Raw genomic sequence first — 6,000 nt, 5'->3', positions numbered from 1 at the left:
TGGGGGTGAGGTAATTTGTTTCCAAACATTTGTCCTTGTTTTCATTTTTTATCTATTTTTCTACAAGTCAACATCACCCTTAGAATTGTGAAAATAAAACTTCCTGTACTAAATCTTTAAGTACTTGTTTTGAAATACAAACTTCTTCACAAATGTCCCTTTTGTTATTTTGCCACTGGCTGTATTAACAGAGTAAAACTTGTTCTTCAATGTCATTTTATTATATGAAGGTGAAGTTGATTAGTAGTTGCTCTTCAAAGGGAACTTAGTAACAGGTTCTATACAATAAAAATGGGAAAAGTTCCCCCAAATGATGAAAACTGAGGAGCCAAAACATTTTGTACCTTACAGAAGTTGCCAGATGATTCTGAATATGCACCTGCTATCCAATGTGGTGTCCGGTGACCTAGCACTACATAACGTTAAGGAAAGCTCGTTAATTAAAAATGGACAGTGTCTTTATCATCGCTACCTAAAGGAATCTTAGGAAAATGATGTGCTCAAAACAAAGAACTCATTCAGCCCATAAAAAAACAATGGAAGTTACTTGGAACAATGGAAGTTAAGACTTGGATATTGACTCTTATATTGACTAGCTATTTGACTTAACAGCAATTTTCTTAACTTTAAATAACTGCTTTAGTACTTACTAGATGTGGACTCTTGTGAGATATTGAACCATGCCTTGTTCTTACCATGTGCAACGCAAGCATAGGAATGGTACATCTCTTGTGTCCTGAGGATAGAACTGAATGTGAACATGTATGTGAAGTGCTAGGACAGTGCTGCACATAGTATAAATGTTCATATCTTATTTTACTGTGATAAATAGAATAATAAATACTATCAGTATTATACTTCAGTGCACTTACAAAATTTTGAAGAAACACTGACATTTTTATATGGGAAATAGTTTGAAAGTTAAAACAATACTGGGTTTTGTTATTATTATAAGATATAACTACAATGAATTTGCATAAAGAATATTTTGAAAGCATTCATTTTATATTTTCAAAAGGAATTAAACATTTTTTTTTCTATAACTACTGTCTATGAAATGACACAGGGTTAGTTTTCTAAGAGAAGAATATGTCTCTTTCTATTCAGGTTTAAGCAGGATGTGGTTAGGAGAGTTGACTAATTTTGCTTTCCTCCAATCATGTAAAAGAGAGACGATTCCTGAGCTCACAAATATTTTGGTTGTAATTCTTCACAGGAACTCACTTGATTTTCTTATGATATCACTAAATCACAACCTTAATGTATTTTCATGAGTTTCTGTGATTAAAATATGCTTTAAGAGAAAAGCACTCTTACAAAGCACTCTTACAAAGCACTCTTACACTCTTTATTTCCTCTGCTTTTAGTGAGAATTCAGAAAACTTGATACAGTGCTGTTCACTCTCTCATCTCAATTTCTATCTCTAGCTCTATGTTTCCTAGCATACTATCCAAGGTATAGGAATATCTTTCAACTTTCAACTTCAGTTCGTAGCTCAAGCAAGAAATCATGACATTTTCTGCTTAAATAACTATTAGTGAATTAGTATATACTGGTAAATATATACTTTAAAGCTATAAATGTAGATACAGATACAACTATAATGGATTATATATAGACTCACCATGACTGAGATAGTTGAACACATACTTCCTGAAATTTCAAATATATTTCTAAGTGGAAAAGCTCCAAATGACTGTCTGCGTCTCTGAGACGAGTCCAAGCATATCCAGACAAATGAAAACATTAAGATGGACAATAACAATACTATTATTTTGATAATGCTACCATATAGTTTTGCTGGCCTTTTTGCAAACTCAAAGAATTGTCATAAATGTCATCTAAATTTTTGCTGCAATTATTAGCTAACTTTTAGAGATTTACATTACTGTTACATATTTTAAATATGTAAATATCAAAGAATTTCCCAAGCTCACAAAGTAAGCAAAGAATCCTCCCTCGTCTTTTTATTTCTAAAGTCTTCTAGGAGACTACATTAGTGTAACATTTACTCTCAAAAGTTAAACATCACCTGAGTCACAGAAGAGACTATACGAAGCCTATGCAGAAAGAATTGAGCTAATGTGCTAGTGATCCATTACAGCCATCATCATTGGCTTTCACATATTTGACATATTTCTCAAAAAAGTAATAAAATTCCAGACAAATAAACAATAAGTTTGAAAACATAAAAGAGAGGTTAAGGTATAGAGGACAGAGACAGTGTTACAGACTGCATGTTTGTGTCCCTCCAAAGTTCATGTTGAAACCCTAATCCCCTTGTGATGGTATTTGGAGGTGGGACCTTTGGGAGGTGATTAGGTTTAGATGAAGTCATGAGCCTGGCGTCTTCATGATGGGATGAGTGCCCTTAGAAAAGGAGTCCAGAGAGCTAGCTCTCTCACTCTGCTTTCTCCATCATGTAAGGAAAAGAAGGCAGCTGTCTACAAGCCACAAACAGGGCTCTCACCAAACACAAAATTGTCTGGCACCTTGATCTTGGACTTCCCAGATTTCAGAACTGTGAGAAATATTTGTTGTTTAAGCCACCAGGTCTATGGTATTCTATTACAGCAGCCCAAACTGACTAATACAGACAGCTAGGCTTAATGTATACCTAACCTGATTTCCAAAAAAAGAGGCCCCAAAATACGAAGAGAGACAATATTCAAAGAGATCCTAGTTGTGAAATAAGAAGCATAAAAAAAGGAGAAAAAGAAAAAGAAACCTATGTAGTACTAATAAATCAGAGACTAAGGGTAAATACTGGTCAACCCAGAATTGTATGCCCCATAAACTTATATTCATCACTAAGTATGAAATAAACACAGTTTAGACAAAATTCCCTATGGACATAAATCAAGAAAAAGGAGAATGATCCCAGAAGGGAATTCTGAGATGTGAGAAGAAATAATGAGCAAAGAAAATCATAAATATGTTCCTGGATCTAAAAATAAATGAATGAATAAATGAGTGAATAAACAAAACTTATTGTATAAAAATAACAATGACTAATTTGAGTCATTAAAAGGATAACAGTGCAATTTTTAGGTTACATAGCAAAATAACAGAAATAGAATGTATAACCTCCAAACTACTAAAAGGATCAAATGGGATGAAGAAAAATAGAGAAAAAAAAATCATCCAAAAGAAATACAGATAAAACAAGACAAATAGAAAGCACAAAATTAGTAGCAGAATTGAATCCAAATACATGAATAATAATTGTGCTAAATTCCTCAGTTTTTAGAATAGTTAAAGAAATAAAAGATAACGTTATACTGTTGACAAGAGATGTCTCTAAAATGAAAAGCCACAGAAATGAGACTGGAAAAGATTGGAGAAAAATTATACCAGGAAAATCTACCCAAAAGACTGCTATTGTTGCAGACACACAGGCATGAAGGTAAAATAGCATGGTTGAATTAGAAAGGATCACCACACACTGACAAAGAGTTCAATTTACCATGAAGGTACATAAATTCTAAAGTTGCATTACCTAATAGCTTTCAAACAACTATATATAGAAAAATCAACATGGAAGTAGCAGGCAAATCCTCAATCAATATCAGACATTAAAATACCTCTCTCAGTAATTGAGAGATCAAATATACTAAAAATAAAGCAGAATTAATAAACTTGCTTTTATGGATATATAAGACACTGAACCCAATAAATTAAAACCTCATTTTTTAACCCCACATGAAACATTTCAAAAAGCGTCTAAGTATGTGGTATTAATGCATGTCTAACAAATTGCTAATGATTGATATGTACATATATATTATTATACATAAATATATTTTCTAACCACAAGCAATTAATTTATAAACCAATATCCATAAATAACTAATTAACACACCATATTATTAAAATAATGAGTATTTATCAATAACGATAATGAGTATTTATCAAGGGTGTCAGATGCAAAATCAGTACATCAAGTTGAATTGCATTTCAATATGCCAGTTTGAAAGAAATCAGGACATAAAATTTTAAAAAGAATATAACTTATAACAGCAAATAGTAAGATATACAGGAATAAACCTTTCTGGAGAAAATTATGAAAGTCAATTAAAAGACACTTAAAAAGACCTAAATAATCTAGAAAGAAGTAACATTTCGATAGATAAAAAGACTGAATATAATTAAAATTGCCCATTTCCTTTAATGTATAGAAACACAGCAAGCTTATTTTTTATACCACCAGGGTATTTTGTGGAACTTGATAAGTTGGTTCTAAAATGTATAGGAAAAAAATTAAGATAAATGAAATGAATAGGAGAGAGCAAAGACTCAAAAATATTCCTGCAGCAGAACTAAGAGCCTTGCTCAGCCAGGAAACATGATTTATTACAAAGCTGTAGTGATTAAGATGCTGTTGTATTGGTATAATGTTGGACAAATAAAACAACAGAAGAGAATAAAGAGCCCAGCAACTGATCTATATATATTAGGGAACATGAAAATATTGCCATCGCCAAACATTAGAGAAAGGGTAGATTACTGAAAAAGAAAAATGGTGCTAAGCCAATTATTCATATGAGAAAAAAATACCAGATCACAACTTTCTGTCACATAAAAGCATATTATGGAGAAGAGTACGGAGGTTCCTTAAAACTAAAAATAGAACTACCATACGACCCAGCAATCCCACTACTGGGCATATACCCAGAGAAAACCATAATTCCAAAAGAGTCATGTACCACAATGTTCATTGCAGCTCTATTTACAATAGCCAGGACATGGAAGCAACCTAAGTGTCCATCGACAGATGAATGGATAAAGAAGATGTGGCACATATATATAATGGAATATATAAAAGAATAAAAGAAATGAGCCATAAAAAGAAATGAAATTGAGTTATTTGTAGTGAGGTGGATGGACCTAGAGTCTGTCATATAGAGTGAAGTCAGTCAGAAAGAGGAAAACAAATACCGTATGCTAACACATATATATGGAATCTAAAAAGAAAAAAAAAAAAGGTGAATAACCTAGGGGCAGGACAGGAATAAAGACGCAGATGTAGAGAATGGACTTGAGGACACGGCGAGTGGGAAGGGTAAGCTGGGACAAAGTGAGAGAGTAGCACTGACGTATATACACTACCCAACATTAAGTAGATAGCTAGTGGGAAGCAGCCGCATCGCACAGGGAGATCAGCTCGGTGCTGTGTGACCACCTAGAGGGGTGGGATAGGGAGGGTGGGAGGGAGGCGCAAGAGCGAGGGGATATGGGGATATATGTATACATATAGCTGATTCACTTTGTCATACAGCAGAAACTAACACAACATTGTGAAGCAATTATATTCCAATAAAGATGTTTAAAAAATTAAAATAATTTATTTTTAAAGAAGCATATTATAGAGCTTCAGAACCAACAAGATTTAGTTATTTTAAAGTCAAGATCTTAAACTTTACAAGGAAATATAAGAGAATATATTTATACCTCTGGGCAACAGAGACTTTTTAAAACAAGACTCAAAAAAGATCTAAGGAAAGATCAGTAAATCCAATTAACTGAAAAGAAAATCTGCTCATCAAAAAGTACCGTCAGTAAGTTAAAAGGCAAACTGCAAGCTGGGAGACTATATTTGTATTCATATAAGCAACAAACAATTAGCATTTCAAATATATAAAAACTCCTTTAATCAATAAGACGTAAGTCCAACAATCCAACTGAAACATACCCAAAATACATGAACAGATAATTTGCAGAAAAGAAAACATAAATTTCCAATAAATAGAATGATTATCTGATCTTTAGTAATCAGAAGTAAATCAAAAGCAAAATTCAGTATTATTTCAGCACCACCAGATTCACAAAAATTTAATTCTGACAATTCCAAATATTGTCAAGGGTGTAGAGAATTGAGAACTCCTACATATTGATGACAGAAGTGTAAACTGCTACCACTTTTGAAAGCAATTTGTTGGTATGTAGTAAATGTGCACTTGGATGTGCCCTATATTCTAGCAACATCATAGTAAAGAAGG

This window comes from Orcinus orca, chromosome 7, assembly GCF_937001465.1.
Source record: "Orcinus orca chromosome 7, mOrcOrc1.1, whole genome shotgun sequence".
Taxonomy (NCBI): domain Eukaryota; kingdom Metazoa; phylum Chordata; class Mammalia; order Artiodactyla; family Delphinidae; genus Orcinus; species Orcinus orca.
Note: the sequence above shows the minus strand (reverse complement) of the source record.